Below are 17,708 nucleotides of genomic sequence, written 5' to 3' on the forward strand. Positions count from 1 at the left end.
AAACCTAACACTGCCCATGCCTCATGACACATCATCCCTTCAGTGAAGTATGGTGGTGTCAGCAGCACCATGCTGTGGGGATGCTTCTCATCAGCAGGGACTGAGCATCTTGTTAAAATGGAAGGAAGAACGGATAGAGCAAAATACAGGAAATACTGCAAGATAAGCTGCTTCAGTGCACTAAAAAACTGAAGCTTGGGAGGAAATTCACTTTTCAGCAGGACAATGATCCCAAGCACAAGGCCAAAGCAACACTGGAGTGGCTGAAGAACAAAAAGGTGAATGTCCTACAGTAGCCCAAAGTCCTGATCTCAATCCCATTGAGAATCTGTGGCGCTCTATGAAAATTGCGGTCCACAAGCAACTTCCAACCAACCTGAACGACCTAGAGCAAATCTGTCAGTGTCAGTGTTTCAAAATAAAATATAATACAGAATGAAATTACAATGTACTATTTGTAATTCAGTAATAGAACTTTTAATGAGAAGACATGATTCATTAGAAAAGATAATAATGCTGGGGGAAAACAGAAGGTAGTAGAAAAAGAGGAAGACCAAAGAAGAGATGGATTGATTCCATAAAGGAAGCCACAGACCTGAACTTACAAGATCTGAACAGGGTGGTTCATGACAGATGCTCTTGGAGGTCGCTGATTCATAGGGTCGCCATAAGTCGTAGTCGACTTGGAGGCACATAACAACAATATGAGCTTTGGTCAGGGGTCTGATTACTTTTGCAAGGCACTATATATATTTTAAAGATCATGAAGCAGCACTGTTACCCCTCCCCCCCCCAACACCTTCACTGCAAGTTAAGGCTGGTCTTCCACAGCAAGGCATTTACAACCTTATTGTTAACACACACACACACTATGTCACTGCTCCCTTTGCCCTACCGGAAGCAAGCGGCACCATTTTTTTCTGCTGTGCACTGCAGGCAGGCCATTGACTTTCTTGCTGCTGGGGCAGATTTGGATCATATCTAATGCTGCTCTTCTGCTAGCGCATCAGACATCCACTTGCGCAATGGATTATGCCCTCCTTTCCCCTGCAGCCCCCCAGCACACTCTTAAAATCTGCTCCACAGGGTTGGAGGACCTTCTGGAGCGGATTTTCAGGGTGCACAGGCAGCAAAGAAAAAGGGAAATCCTGTTGCTCTAGTGGAACTCCACACATATGTATGGATACAATCCAGTGTCTTCCAGACAATGGAAACTGCTTATTATTTATTAGATTTCTTACCTGCCCTTCACCTATTTCCCAGGGTGGACTACAACTGTGTAAAAAGGCAGTATTAAAATCAGTTAAAACAATTTATAATCTGAATAATAAGGTGGTTAAAAGAATTGCAAAGGTAATCCCATGCAATTTTAAATGGAGATACATCCCACAGGTAGGATAACTATCTTTTCATATTCCAAAGACGACATTAGAGAAGAATGTCACTCTACATCTGTAGCTCTGTGTCCTAACTGAATGATCAAATAGAGAGAGAGAAAATACTGCCCACCTGTATAGAACACCTGTGCCATGTGAGCATGTTCCCTAGATGTGCAGGGCTAGCCTGTAGCATGGCCAGTAGTGTTAAAACATACCTTAAGCATCTGTAGTTACCCTGAAGACTCCATTTCCATTCATTCAGGAACTCATCCTAACCAGATGCAGACCAGTTTATTGACTGAAAGCCTGCATTTGGATCACTTTCCTGACCAATCAGTAGATAAACAAGGTTATACATCACCCTATTGCTTTCCATTAAGGACCATTCAAGTTCTCATTTACACTTAAGCTACAGAATAGCAGAATAGGAAAATCTACATACATCTGAATTTATTGAGAAAATGAGCATCACAGCTAATCCTTAACAAGTATACACAAGGTCAACAACAATCAGAGGAAGACCAATGGCACATCATGGTACAAGGTAGCTTCATATGTTCCTAAGTAACGTCCCTCCAGGATTATGATGTTCCAGATTATTTAAACAAACATTAAAGCAAAAAAAAAATTGTTCTTAATCATGTTCTTGGCTAAATCTGCATACAGGCAATGTTTTGACAATAAACCTATGTGGTTTTACTGTGGCTTTGGGGTGGTGGGATTTTTGTTTTGGTTTGCTCTTTCCATCCTGTAGACACTTGTTTGTATTTTCCCCACCATTCATGAGTCAATATATTCTTGATTAGGTCTGCAATGTTTACTGACAGTGCACCAGAAGTATATAATTTTAGGGCAAAGTATACAGCTTTCATTGTAAGTGGGAACTGCATGTAACTAGAATAGCAACATCCATCAGAGTAAGTTATTACAAGGATAGTGTTTTATACGTATGAGGCACATTTTATTACATGATTTCTTTTTTAAAAAAAGTACAAACCACCTTCTCACTCAGTAGTGTCTACACAGACTGGCAGCAGCTCTCCAGAATTTCAAACAGGTTCACTCCCAGCCCTACCTAGAGATGCAGAGGGTGGGAGATTGAATCTGTGACCTCCTGCATGCAAAGCAGACGTTCTACCACAGGTATGGCCCATTCCCTAAATTTGATTCAGGTAAACTGATAAACAAGATGAAACTTTGACAAAATATTCAACGGCAAGAAGAATGTTGATTTTTATTCCAAACAGCCAGGTTATTCTGTTGCAGCAAACACACAAAATAGAGTCTTGTGGCACCTTAAAGACTAAATGATTTATTGTGGAATTTGCCTTTGTGCATTAGGGCTCTGATGAAGTCAGCTCGAGTTCACAAAACCTCTGCCACAATAAATCTGTTAGCCTTTAAGAAGCCTCAAGACTGCTGCTTGTGTTAGATTCTTGTTGTTGGGTTGGAATATGGAAGCGTATATGAAGAAGCTCACACAAATGAAAGCAAAGAAGGTGCACAGTTAAATTTGAAATTGGATAGAAATTTTAAGGCTTTACTAAGCCAAATCCCGAAAATCCTCATTTCGTTTTCAGTGAAATCAATTTGTGTCAAAGTTTGGCTTCATTTTATATCAAGCCCAAGAAGTAAAATTAAAATAACTAGCATTCCAGTCACATAAGAGCCCTGAAACACCAGCCCATCACAGAGGTGCATCCTGCTAATTTTAGTCTCTGGCCTTATTGCAGAGGGGTGGGGGCTCTTTGCGGTGGCTCTTTGAATGGTTACGTGCATTTCATTTATTTCAAAATGTAGCAAAGCAGCTCAGTTGTGTTTGGGGGTCCTCTTGCTCATTCTGTTGCCTGAGAACCTGGACATCTGCCCCAAAGTCCTCTTCCAAGTGCACCATTGGCAAACCAGTTCCGATGATCTGCTGGCAAATGAGATGCATTACTTTTGGAAGGGCTAAAGAAGACAGAAAGTAGAATGTCAGCATCTGATTGATCAAGTGTCAGTTCTCAGTCAAGAATCAATACTAGATCAGTCAGATTTGTCAAATGATGTCTTCAGCTTCCTGTAGATAAGGTGTAGGGAACCTTTGCCCTCCAGATATCGCTGAACTGCAACTCCCATCAGCCCCAGCAAGCATGGCCAATGAATGGAGTTATAGCTTAGCAACATATGGAAGGCCCAAAGTTCACCAGAGGTTTTTGCAGATATATATCGCAGCAGAGGGCAGAAATAACTGGCCGGTTAAAACTTGCAGTTGAAATAATAAAGAAGCTTAAGGTTTATTACTATAAAGAGGTAAAGTCATATTTACTAACTAAGTGAGAACAAAGACAGAAAGAGAAGGGAGGAAGGGGAGGAGGAAAGCCTGCAAAAACAGCAAACACTTTAAGAGAGGAATCAGAAGAGGGATAATAGATTGCCTTTCTGTCTATTGCCCCCTACTGGTTCAGGTCACTTGTAACATATGTTGGTGCTTTATTCCCAACACCCCACATCTGCTATAGGTTATCCCCACTGACAAAGTTGGCTAGTGTAGACATGCTAATCCTAAATACTTTAGGAGTTGGCCTGAAAGAAAATTATACAATCCTTGTTCTAATTACTCTTTACAGAAGAATCATATGGTTTTTATTGACTTTCATAGAGTATTTTCTTCACCAGTAGATCTTTAAATTAATGCAGATTAACTCAAGGTGTCACCAAAACAAATTAAAACCCTACAGATAATACTTTTTTGCTTAGATTAGGAACATATCTACAGTGTTCAGGTTTAAAACATTGATGCTGGGGATAGGGGCGGGATGCAGTTGTAAGATGAAATGAATTTAAATTTGGAACTTTAGTCCATGTTAAGAATGTTCATTTCAGGACGTTTCTATGGTTAACTTGTATTTAATTTATAATCTTACCGTTAATGGAAGAATTAGTTATAGATCTCATGTAGATAAATCCTTAAGTCATAAAGGTCACAAAATATCATCCTCTTATGCTTTCTACAGTTTTAATTCTTAAGTGGTCATTCCTTGATTAGTACAGATAGCTGGAGCAGTCTGTTGAATTCACTGCCCCCATTACATAAAAATTCTGTCACGATTCTTTCATACTGTAATTCTGAGGGGATGTTAACAACAACTTACTGACTCTTCTACTCTTGTTATCAGAATGACTTTCAAAGGAACATATATTAAATACAGAATAAAGGCCAATTAAGACAATTAAAAATATCAGTAGCAATTGAGAAACCCAACATAAAAAGGGTTGATTTATAAAAAGCAAGGCAGTACATAATGAACAGACAAACATTAAGTGACTGTTGAAAAAGATAGAACTGTAATTTCTGCCAAAAGGAGCTTTGAGCAGGAGTGGGGTATCTCTGGCCTCATGGCCAAATGCAGCCCTCCAGGCTTCTCTATCTGGCCCTCTGGGCCCATCCCTGGCCACTTCCTCTATCCCCTCAGTGGCCCTGCTCTGCAACCTCCTTAAATTCGCCTAGACTACTGTAATGCGCTCTACATGGGGTTACCCTTGAAAACGGTCTGGAAGCTGCAACTGGTACAGAATGCGGCGGCTCGTCTGATTAAAGGCAGCCGCCGGCAAGATCACATCACTCCAGTGCTGAAGGAGTTGCACTGGCTACCGGTTGTTTACCGGGCCCAATTCAAGGTGTTGGTTTTGACCTTTAAAACCCTATACGGTTTTAGCCCAGTCTATCTGAAGGAGCGCCTCCAGCATTGTCAGGGATGCCGCTAAACAAGATCAGCCTCAGAAGACCTTCTCTCGGTCCCACCGGTTAAAACAGCTAGACCGGTGAGGACTAGAGAGAGGGCTTTTTCAATAGTGGCCCCCACCCTGTGGAACTCTCTCCCAAATGATCTCCGCCATGCCCCTTCTATGATAAGCTTCCGCCAGGCCTTGAAGACCTGGCTCTTCAGGCAGGCTTTTGGGGTGGGTTAGGTTTTTACTGTTATGGTTTTAAATTTTAATGTTTTAATGTATTGTTTTATCTTCTATGTCGCCCAGAGTGGCTGGACAACCAGCCAGATGGGCGACTAAAAATTTAAATAAATAAAATAAAATAAATTCTTCACATGGCTAGAATGTGTCCTAGAATTTTGATAATGACTCTTCTTTGCCTGGATGGAGGATAGAGCGAAGGGAGGGGGGAGGGAAATGGCTATACGTAGAAACCTCTGGCTTTTCCTGTACAAAGGTAAGAAAGTCACACCTGTTGCCCCACCCACTTTTTCTTCTGGCCCTGCCCACCAGGGAACATTGCCCATGAAGGAATGCAGCCCTTGGGCTGAAAAAGGTTCCCCACTTCTGGCCTAAGGAAGCATCCGGATGGATCTCAGTTGGAGAAGCATTGCAGACCTGTGTTGTGCCACCAGAGGAAAAGCCCCATCCATCCCAAGCTGAACACATTGCAATGGCACTGAGAGCAAGGTGGTGGTGGAAGTTACTAAACTTCTCTTGACAGTTAAAAAAAAAAGTTTAAAACTCAAAACACATCATAAAAAAGCAGCAAATCAAACACAACAAGCAACATTTATTAGTTGACTGATTAGTTATGGTGGGAATAGAAGGGGAACAATGCAGTCCCCATGTGCATTCATGTGTACCAGAACCAAGATGCACCTCCCTCCCTCTCTGAGATTTGCAACACAATCCTATGCATGTTTACTGAGACATAAGAAGACCCATTTCTGTGCACTGGGGCTTACTTCTTCTTGGTAAGTGTGTATAGGATTGAAGCCTTAACTTAATTTCTCAAGACCCAGGAGAAGGACTGAACCTTGAGGAATTCTAGAATTCTAGAACACGTGTGTGTACACTGCACACTAGCAACATTGAAATAACAATTTTGCAGAGAAAACAGGTTCATTGTGCAACTTTGTGTGAACTGAATTTGCCAGTATGGCATATGTGTCTGAATCCCACCCTAAAACAGCAACAGTCTGGAAGAGCCCAAAGTCTTCACTGCTATGATGAGATGTATTTCTGCTAAGCAAATGCAAATTTCATTTAAATCTGCTTAATGCTACAGTGCAACCTAGACAGGGATACCTAACTGACAAGAGAGCTAATGTAACATGATTATTTATTAAAATGTTGAATTTATTTTAAAAACATATATCCTGTCTTATTTGCCATACAATTTATCACCAACACCTTTACTATCAGCAATAATCATAAATCCTCAATGTGTATAGCTGTATATATGACTGGAATTCTATAACGAATACAGCAATTGAAGGATATAACTTGTTTAAAAAGGAGGGAAGGAATAGAAAGGGAAGCAGAGTCACACTGTATGTTAAAAATATATATCCCTGCATAGAAACACAGGAAGATAAGCTTGGTAGCCCTATCGAGGGCATCAGGATTAAAATTAATGGAGCAAGGAATAAAAGGAACATTGTGGGTAAAGTCTACTACCAACCACCCAGTCAAGGAGAAGATGAGTAGTGTGAAACTTTTGAAAAGCAAATTGCCAATGTTTCATGAGGCATGATGTAGTAGTAATGGGGGATTTCAATTACCCCAGTATATGTTGGGAGACAAATTCTGCCACACATGGCCCCTCCAAGAAATTCCTGGCTTGTGTTGCTGATATTTTTTTCTACAGAAAGTGGAGGAAGGAACTAGAGGATCAGCTATTCCTGGCCTAATTCTAACCAATAAAGATGACTTCGTGGATGAAGTGGCAGTTACGGGAACTCTCAAGGAAAGTGACCAATTATACTTGGGTTCTTGATCTTAATAGCCATACATGTACCCTGGACTCAGGAAAGCCGGTTTTAATAAACATTGAACAACGGTAAGTAAGGTCTCATGGCAAGCGCCCTTAACGAGAAAAGGAGCCCAACATGGATGGGAGTTTCTAAAAAAACAAAAAATTCTAAAGGTACAATTGGAAAAAGGAAAAAAGGTGGAAGACAGCAGAAGAAGTCAATGTGGCTTCACAAAAAGCCTAGAGATGACCTGAAAATAAAAAAGGACAGTTGAAGAAAGGCCAGGCCACAAAGGAAGAGTACAGACAGGTAGCATGGGATTGCAGGGATGGCGACAGGAAGGCTAAAGCTGAGAATAAACTGAGATTAGCAAGGGGTGCTAAAAGCAACAAAAAAGCTTTCTTCAGGTACATTCATAGTAAAAGACAGAGAAAAGAAATGGTGGTTCAGCTACTCAATGAGAATGGGAAAATGGTAAAAAATGACAACGAAAAGGCAGAAGTGCTCAATTCCTACTTTGGTTCAGTCTTCTTCCAAAAGAGGGTCTATGACCTCCTAGCAAGTGTGAAGTACAAGTAGAAGGGGCAGGATTGCAGTTTGAGATTGATAGACAAGTGGTCAAGGAATACCTAATCACTTTGAACGAGTTCAAATCTCCAGGGCCCAATAAACTGCATCCTAGAATAATGAAGGAACTGGCTGAAGAACTTTTGGGACCACTTTGCAAAATCGTGGAAGATGGGTGAAGTGCCAGATGACTGGAGGAGGGCTAAAAGGAGGAACTTGGAAACTACAGACCAGTCAGCTTGACACTGATCCCTGGGAAAACCTGGAGCATTATAAAGCGGTCAGTCTGTAAGCACCTTGAAAACAATGCAGCAATTACTAGAAGCCAACATGAATTTGTCAAAACAAACCCTGCTAGACTAATCTTAGCTCATTTTTTGATCGGGAAACCTCCCTGGCAGACTGTGGGAATGCTGCGGACATCATATATCTTGACTTCAGCAAAGCTTTTGACAAAGTGCTCCATGATATTCTGATTAGCAAGGTAGCTGAATGTGGGCTGGATGGAACAACTATCAGGTGGATCCACAGTTGGCGACAGAATCGTACTCAAAGACTGCTTATCAATGGTTCCTTTTCAAACTGGGAAGAGGTAACAAGCGGGGTACTCCAGGGCTCAGTTCTGAGCCTGGTGCTCTTCAACATTTTTATTAATGACTTGGATAAAGAGGTGCAGGGAATGCTTATCATATTTGTAGATAATACAAAAATTGGGAGGGAAGACAGAAACAAAATTCAAAGGGATCTTGTGGTGGAGCATTGGGCTGAAAACAACAGAATGAAATTGAACAGAGATAAGTGCAAAGTTCTACAACTAGGAAAAAGAAACCAAATGCACAGTTATAAGATGGGAAATACTTGGCTCAGCAATACTACATGCAAAAAGGATCTTGGGATTGTTGTTCATCTCAAGCTGAATAGGAGTCTACAGTATGATATGGCTGCAAAAAGGCAAATGCTATTTTAGGCTGCATTAGTTTGCAGTTTCCAAATCACATGAAGTACTAGTTCCCCTCTATTTGGCACTGGGTTAGGCTTCATCTTGAGTACTACATCCAGTTCTGGACACCGCAGTTTAAGAAGGATGCAGACAATCTGGAACAAGTTCAGAGGAGATAAAGAACAATGATTAGGGGACTAGAAACAAAGCCCTATGAGGAGAGACTGTATGAACTGGACATGTTTCGCCTTGAAAAGAGAAGATTGAAGGAGATATGATAGCACTCTTCAAGTACTTGAAAGGTTGTCACACATGGGAGGGCCAGGATCTCTCCTCAATCATCCCAGAGTTCAGGACACAGACCAACATACAGGAAGCCAGATTTTGGCTGAACATCAGGAAAAACTTCCTAACTGTTAGAGTGGTACAACAATGGCACCAATTACCTAGGGAGGTGGTGGGCTCTCCAGCGCTGGAGGCATCCAAGAGGCAGCTGGACAGCCACCTGTCGGGTATGCTTTAATTTGGATTCCTGCGGGGGGGTGGGGGTGGACTTGATGGCCTTATAGGCCCCTTCCAACTCTACTATTCTATGATTCTATTATATACATTAGGGATGGGGTTCACTGCCTAGTTCCAATCTGCTTGTATTCCTATAGTCTGTCATTCAATCCCAATCCGCCAGTTTTTTTGTTCCCATTTGTTTTTGCACTTGCCGATTTGATTCACTGGGGGTTTTTAGGGTGGCGAAAATTTTTTCCTAAATTTTAACATAAATGCTTATGTAAATCCATGGAAGTTAACGGATAATATCGGTTGTAATTATGAAGATAATTATGTAGAATCGGGGAAATTTCAGGGGGAAAAGCTATGCTGATTACAGCCACGGCCCGCCACTAGAAATCAGTGTGGGTCCAAGAAGACAGCGGAGTGTCGGATTCAGTCAAAATCCGGTACTAAGTCTGATTTAGCGGATATTCTCTCCCATCCCTATTATACACACACACATATATAAGTTTTCTGGCTTAGTTTTTTAAATGCTGTTCCCGCTTTGTCTACTATTCTCAGAAATTATCATTGTGTTTTAAATTGTTTTTAAAAGATGTATTTTTAAATTTGTATATTTGTTTTAATGTTTTTAGTTACTGTAAACCGTCCCGAGAGCTGCGGCTATAGGGCGGTATATAAGTACAATAAATAAATAAATAATTTTTAGGAAATAGTAGACAAAGCAGGACTAGCATTTAAAAAACTAAGCCAGAAAAAGATTCAGCCAAAGGCCCTTTTGAAGAAAGAACCAAGTTTATTGTTATAACACAACAGAATGTTGGGGCTTGATGGGCCTCACTTGGTAAGTGTTCCATAGAGTATGTTGGAGGTTACTACAGAAAAGCCTTGCTCCTTGTGGCTTCCCAATGCTCTTCACGGGGCTAGTGATCTGTAGTAATGTCTCATTACTACATGCAGTCCATGATGTTAGGGAGGCCCTGATGTAAAGGCCCCTCTAAACTAGTACTTGTTTGTTGTGGGTTTGTTCTGCATCATGTGCATTAGTGTTCAAATTATATTGGACCGTCCACACATCATTCCCCTTTATCAGTTTTTCTGCAATGCTTACCCAGGGTTACTACATTATTGCCATGTGGAGGGGCACACTTGCACTATAGCCCCACAAAAGTGGGACAAATAAAACAGGACATTTGTGGTATAAAAAGTTACAGGATTTCAGCAGGAAGCTACCGGAAATGCACCAACTGGAAATGAAGTAGTGTTGAGTGCCCAAAAAACTTTGCAGGCGCAAACAGCGTTGTAACATGGGATCGAGTATAATTGCCCTGATACCATTATGAGCACAAATTATCCTGAGTGCACAATAAAAAGGATGTGTGGAGAAACTCTGAGGTTCTCTAAGTGGCCTTTCTGCAGCTCCTCATTAGCCCTGTACCTGTCACTTCAGACAGTGAAGCACATTCCATTATTGAAAGTTATTTGCAACGACGACAAAAATTGGAAAACTATGCGACCAGCCACCTGTTGTTGTGCTCCACATCTTATGAGCAGGAGCAATTTATCTGAGTGGTATGCATTTGGAAGTGCAGCAGCAATAACCTTAAAGGCCCACAACTGCTCTTAACTGGCCCCACTGTTGGTTCCTGGGGGAGGAGGTGTGTAGCCTGCCCTGGGCATAGAAATCAGTAATTATGGCACCATGTCTCCCAAACAAAAATTACAGTAGTAATAGAACCAGTAATTATTACTGATTTTAGAATATGCTGGATGAACTAGTCTTGGTCATTTAAGACATTTGTACTGTCCGACATCAGCTCCACAAGGAGAAGTTAGCTCCACAAGAGCCGCAAGCAGCAACTTCAGCAGCTGTTCAAGGAGGCTCAGCAGCACTTGGAACAGGTTGCATAGAATCATAGAATAGTAGAGTTGGAAGGAGCCTATAAGGCCAATGCAGGAATCCAAATCAAAGCATTCCCAAAAGCTGCCTCTTGAATGCCTCCAGTGTTGGAGAGCCCACTACCGCTCTAGGTAATTGGTTCCATTGTTGTATGGCTCTAACAGTTAGGAAGTTTTTCCTGGTGTCCAGTCAAAATCTGGCTTCCTGCAACTTGAGCCCATTATTCCGTGTCCTGCACTCTGAGATCCTGGCCCTCCTCTATGTGACAACCTTTCATGTACTTGAAGAGTGCTATCATATCTCCCCTCAGTCTCTTTCAGTCTCTCCTCATAGGACTTTGCTTCCAGTCCCCTGATCATCCTTGTCGCCCTCCTCTGAACCTGTTCCAGTTTGTCTGCATCCTTCTTGAAGTGCGGAGACCAGAACTGGACACAGTATTCAAGATGAGGCCTAACCAGTGCTGAATAGAGGGGAACTATACTTCCAAATCACATCAAGTATTAGTTCCTCTCTATTCATGAGAAGAAAACATTCCCCAACTGTCCCAGTCATTAAGTGCAACTTGTGCACTGCATAGGGAAGATTATCCTTGTGTTACCTTTTTGTGCTCTGCTCTCAAATGCACTGGGACAGATTGCAGGGCAAAGGCTTTTACGATGTTTCTCACGACTGTCCAGTTTGTGAAGTACAAGGCCAATAATCTGTAGAAGAGCTTGCCCTCATCCTACCCCACTATTGAGCCTTTTGTGACCATCCAGAGCCGGCTTGCATGGGAAGTAGCAGAACATCTGCTTTATATACAAATATTAGCAGGCGCCATCTCTGTTATCTTTTCAGCGCCTTTTGAAGACTTTTCTTTTTCAACAAGCCTTTTAAGTAGAGAGCTATCCCAGTCTGTGTCTGTGTCAGAATTGCTTAATATGTTTTTTAATAATGTTTTTAACCCTTTCAAGAAGTTTTTTAAATGTTTTTAACGCTGTTTTGTCTTAATGTTAAGATTTGTTTTTATGATGTTTTAAAGCGTTTTTAGTGCCTTGTTTGCCACCCTGGGCTCCTGCTGGGAGGAAGGGGGGTATACAAATTAATTAATTAAATAAATAATAATAATATTAAAAAGATCCCAGATTCATTCCCTTGCATCTCCAGATAGGGCTGGGAAAGACTCCCTGGCAGAAAACCTGGAGAGCCACTGCCAGTCACTGTGCACAATACTGAGCTAGATGGATCAGTGGTCTGACTCTCAGTAAAAGGCACCTTCCTATGAGTTGTATGTAACTAAGGCTGCAATCCTATACATGTCTACTCAGAAGTATGCTCCATTGGGTTCAGTGGGTCTTACTCCCAGGTATGTGTGTATTGGATTGCAACCTAAGTGAGACCCAGTGTGGTATAGTGGTTAGGGTGTTGGGCTAGGGCATATGGCACCAGGGTTCAAATCCCCAGTCGGCCATGAATCTTGCTGAGTGGCCTTGATTCAGTCACCCTCTCTCATTCTAACCCACCTCATAGGGTTGTTGGGAGAATAAAAGGGTATGTCACCTTGAACTCCTTGGAGGAAAAATAGGATATAAATGCAATAATTAATAAAATAACATAAAATAAATCCTACTCAGAGGAGATCTATTAAAATTAATGACCCCAAATTAGTCATGTCTATTAATACCAATAGCACTGAATAGCAATGATTGTACTATGTTTGCTCCCCAATTTCTCAGCTCTCAGGATATATAATTATATTAATCTAGTCATCTATTGGCAGGTAACCTCACACTTCTATATATATCCCAGTGTACAAATAATTATTGGATTAAGTAATGGTCAGCGGTATACTTTACTCATTCATTAATATACTCCCTTCACACTCATTCATATTATACAGCCACAAGAGTATACTGTTCACAATGTTTTCCTTTTGGAAAGGAAAGGGGCTTCCCCTCTGCCCAGTGCCCACCCACCCAGTCTCCTCCTCTCCCCTTCCTCTCCTCCCTGCCCCACCCCCGGGTCAGTGTTGGACTACGACCTGGGAGGCCAGGGTTCGAATCCCCATACAGTCATGAAGCTCACTGGGTGACCTTGGACCAGTCACTGCCTCTCAGCCTCAGAGGAAGGCAATGGTAAAACCACATCTGAATACCGTTTACCATGAAAACCCTATTCATAGGGTTGCCATAAGTCGGGAATGACTTGAAGGCAGTCCATTTCTATTTTAAAACATGATTGCATAGAAATAAATGCCACTGAACTCAAAAAGTATGCAAATGATCAAACCCACCCTCCCTTCTCCTCCCCCTATTCCCTCCCTCTTGCCCCTTCCCTCCCCCTTCCTTTGCCCCTCAATCCCCATCCCCTTCCTCCTCCCCATGGTCAGTTTTACCTATCTTAAGCATGATTACACGGGAGTAAATACCACTGAACTCTATAAGCATGCAAATGATCAGACCTGCATTTCCTCTCCCCTCTCCCTCCCTCCCCTCTCCCTTCTTCCTCCTCCCCTGCACACTCTAGCCCCCCCTCCTCCCTGTCAGTTTTACATATCCTAAGCATGAGTGCACAGGAGTAAATCCCACTGAACTCAATAAACATGCTAATGATCAAAACTGCCCTCTTCCCCTCCCCCTCATCTGTTCCCATCCCTTCTCACCTCTGCCCTTCCTCCCCTCCCTCCTCCTCCCCTCCCCATCCTCTGTGGTCAGTCTCACCTATCCTAAGCATGACTGCAGGGTAGTAAATCCCACTGAACTCATTAAGTATGCAAATGATAAATCCATTTTCAGCAAACTTGCACAGGATCCCATTTCTTACCTCCCGGATTAAAAAGCAGAGAAATTCACTAATAGGCAAAAAACCTTGCGGTTTAAGAATGTACCTATAGCCCACAGATATTCTTATCAAACTTTTAAAAGCAGGGAAATTGGGCAGCTATAGTGAATGCACCAGGGGAGCAGGAGACCTGACCTCCTCTCTGAGATATTGGACTGCCCTGCAAAGCCAAAATTCAAACACCATTTGGGTTGGTCTTTCACAATCCAATCCACTTGCTGTGTAGCTTGGAAGAATTTGGTAACATGTGCCTCTGAGCATATGGTGAGTGGTGGCAACACCTCCCATCTCCAAAGATGGAGAATTAGATTTTTGTATGTTTGTTGGTGTTCCTTTTACTTTGCTTCTTTCCTGTATTACTAATGTTTCTACAGAGAATCTACTCTAGAAAATTTTATTTCCCTCATTATTCATCCTAGAAATCTGTGTCAAATTTATTTTTATTAATTTCAAAGCCTTTTTATTGGTCAATGTCATATGATGTTGAAGATTGCATTTTGTGTTTCAAATTGGAGGTTATGTTCTATTTCTATTTTGGGTGCATTAACAGTTGAATCTGAAACTGCAGTTTGATGTAAAATCAGACTGATTATAATATGTTGCTACTTCAGCAATGACTCTAGCTGTTGGAAAAAAGAGGATGCATGCTTTCAGCCTGCTATGTTTAAACCACTTCATTTAAGGCAATGTGGGCACAGTCAATTAAAAACATAGAGCACACCTAGAATTTTGCTAGAATATATGTCAGCTCCTACTGTTTTATCTTGTGTGAACTGAGACACTCCTGATGTCCACTAGAGACTATTCTGCAGAATAGTCAGTGCCACTATTCCACAATTAGTTTTGGAGTTTTTTTAGTGTAAATTTTGCAAAGTGTTGCTGTACTTTGCATATTCACAGAAATAGAAACAAAAGAAAATGATTTCTTATAGGAAAACTTCACTAAAATTTTAAAGTAAATCAGACATATTTAAAGTGACCATCTGAACTATATCAACTGTCTTAATAATGTCGCTTCTTCCCTGCTAAAACAAGATCAGTTAAAGGCACAGGAACAGGAACTCGTGTCAGTTAACAGGGAAGTTTTTCACATCACTTCCTCTCCATGCCAGAAAAAGCTTCCCCTTCTAAATTTCTGCAGGTCAGACTGCTACTAAAAGCAGGGGAGCAGAGCTGAGAAAGAAAGAAAGAAAGAAAGAAAGAAAGAAAGAAAGAAAGAAAGAAAGAAAGAAAGAAAGAAAGAAAGAAAGAAAGAAAAAGAATTGACAGCCTTACTTCATGGCTAACACCATGCCTGGCACTACTGAGAATAAAGCAATAGGCTATCATCAAGCACAGCCTGCAACAAAATGTTGCAGTGTGGAGTGCTCTTGTTCAGAGTTCCAAGTTAGCTGGGTGTGCACTTTTTCCAGGATACTCCATTCCATTCTCCTTCTCTTCCCCTGCTTTTGGTCTCTCTCTCCCCCCCCCCCATCGGCATTCCATGCATGCTCAGTACTTACTGGGCTATTTAGGAGTCTCCCCTCCCTCCCCTCCCGCCAATCCAGAGCGTGCTGTAACAGTTCTCCAGAACAACTGGATAAAAGAAAATGAAGGGAACCTCAGAAGGAGGCTGGTGGAGTCCTTAATAGTGGCAAAGGAGGCCCCAAAAGCCATCTAATGCAAGCACCAGCTCTCCATCTCTTTGCCGAAGTAACATCTGAAGCCTGAGAGTTACTAGACCAGCGCTGGGCAATAGAATCAAGAGTTTGAATAGAACACAAAAGAAAATCCAGCTCTGAAAAGAGATGGCCTAGCCTGTTACAAGCAAGCCAACTGCCAAACTGTCATTTTGCTGTGCTGCTGAACAGAAGGCCCATGTAATGACAACCACCAAACTCATTTAAACTCTGAAAAGGTGACTAATGAGCTCATTCATACTGCCTATAAATTATTCACTACAGCACTGACCCCACTCCAGACAAACGATAAAGTAAACTTTAAACACAGAAATCCAGGGCTCTCCCAATGAGCTTACGCCTGCAGAGAGTTTTACAATAACAACAGATAGCAGGGCTCGCTTCTGCTCTTTTGTCCGGAGTCACTCATATGTTTACACTTTTTTTTAGTGTCTTTAATCAACTTAAGGCAGACACAGCTGTTACACACTTATGTCTCAGTTGCAGAGAGCAGGCCTGGCACCCCACCTCCACCCCTTTCTCCCTATTAGTTATTACAGGCAATCGCAAAGCTCTATAAATAGCTTTAAATTATATTCTCCAGAAATTGAAGGCTGACCTTAAAATGAAACCCAGCTCTAGAGATGCAAGAATACCGATGCACACATGATTAATGAGAAGGATTGTGACCAAAAGGAAAAGGACTAAAGCAACAGCCACTTTCCATTATTTCAGCGCTTGATTACCCATTTTTACATTTGCTTCAGTTCGGTATAAAGCACCTGCTGGAGAAACAGTTATTAAAAAATGCCATCCAAACTTGCACGATTATACATTTTTGCAATAACTTGCACAATCCATAACCAAAAAAAAGTACATTACATTTAAAAATTCTGACATCATTTTGTTTTTCTGGCATGGATAATAAACACGGCAAGCGTTTTCTCTGCCCCTCCCCAAGGCCTTTTCATTAATAAGAGCTATCTTCATCACCCTGTTTAACTCAAAGGAGGCATTTAGGCACTTAACATCCTCAGCAGTAGTAGTCGATGTTAAAGCACTTACTGTGGATGTAGCTGTTGCTGAAATGGGACTTTGCCCAATTCCACAGGTTAGTTCCAAGGCCTTTTGCTAGTTCAGACAAGTTGCTCATGTGGTTTTGGAAACTGCAATTTAAACCTTGTGCAAGTTTAGTGCTGGACGGAGAATGCAAAAGTTAAAAATGAAAGTAAAGGCCAAATGCCATCCTCTAATAAGTCATTGCCTTCCCCTGCATGAAGCCAATGGGATTTGCACACATGTTGAATGCCAGAGGATACTCAAAGGATAAGAAATTGGGAGCCAAAAGCAAAACAGCAGAGAGGGCCTGCAGCAAGTTTTAGGAGTACTACGGGATTTCCAGACTGCAACAGACTTTATGCAATACATATGCACAAATGTATAAGCATGAAGAGGAAACCAAGGGAGTTTAACATTCACACTTAATCAAGGGTCACACACAAACAACATCCTGATTTTGCCTTTATAAAAACAGATAAAAATAGTCATCCTGCTTGTTTCTCCCAAAAAAAGTACATTGTCGCATTACTCTTTAAATTTTAAAGGTACAATCGCCTACAATAACTGCCATGCTGAGCTTGTAGCATAGCCCCTTTTTGGAATGAATCAGCATAAAACACTTCAAATTCCTTTTCGTTCCAGTTTGTAGAAAGGGGAGGGGAGGGGAGGGGAGGAGGATCAAGGAAATAGCAACAAAGTATTCTGCAGTCTTTGTGAACAAACACACACATCTTAACTCATCTGAAGTCCTCTGCCTGACAAGATTCTTGCATCTCTTATATAGCTGAAGGGTGTTCCTGTCACAGAGCCCTCCCTACACAACCTGTCGGAGCAGCAGAGTTCACCTCCTAATGACATCTGATGTCAGTTCAGCCTACAAATAAAAACAAGTGCAAAAATCATCAGGACAATGGAGCTTTTTTTAAAAAAAAAAGCTTTTAAAAAGAAACTTGACTTGTCAAGGAAAATAAACTTCACAAAGAGATGGAAGGCTGATAAGTAATTGCCTGAACAGCTATAAAAACCAAAGAACAAATTCAAGTTAAATGGACACTGAGGCTGCAATCCTATATACACTTATCTGGAAATAAGTGCCATTTTACACAGTGGGACTTACTTTAGAGTAGACATATGTATATGTAAGATTGC

General features: G+C 41.4%; 1 protein-coding gene and 1 long non-coding RNA gene across 10 annotated transcripts in view; both read right to left on the reverse strand.

Annotated features, from left to right (window-relative positions):
* FOXN3 (forkhead box N3) overlaps positions 1 to 17,708 on the reverse strand; it is a 398,156-nt gene that overhangs the window by 215,514 nt on the left and 164,934 nt on the right. For 2 of the 8 annotated variants that reach the window (XM_061611927.1, XM_061611926.1), the window contains exon 1: positions 16,566 to 16,968. The exons of 3 other annotated variants lie outside the window; for them this stretch is intronic. The gene's annotated coding sequence lies outside the window, so the exon portion shown is untranslated. Of the gene's footprint in view, positions 1 to 16,565; positions 16,970 to 17,288; positions 17,507 to 17,708 lie in introns of those variants that run through there. 3 more of the 8 variants (XM_061611931.1, XM_061611928.1, XM_061611925.1) reach the window with 3 other exon arrangements.
* On the reverse strand, positions 1,815 to 16,549 carry LOC133377593 (uncharacterized). 2 transcript variants are annotated; one of them, XR_009760756.1, is made up of 2 exons: positions 16,383 to 16,549; positions 1,815 to 3,294 (listed from the first exon to the last, which is right to left on the reverse strand). It is a non-coding gene; the product is annotated as an uncharacterized LOC133377593 (long non-coding RNA). The 2 variants fall into 2 exon arrangements; XR_009760757.1 differs by lacking the exon at positions 16,383 to 16,549 and adding an exon at positions 16,120 to 16,280.

The sequence above is a fragment of the Rhineura floridana genome, chromosome 2 (genome assembly GCF_030035675.1).
Source record: "Rhineura floridana isolate rRhiFlo1 chromosome 2, rRhiFlo1.hap2, whole genome shotgun sequence".
NCBI classification, from domain to species: Eukaryota; Metazoa; Chordata; class Lepidosauria; order Squamata; family Rhineuridae; genus Rhineura; species Rhineura floridana.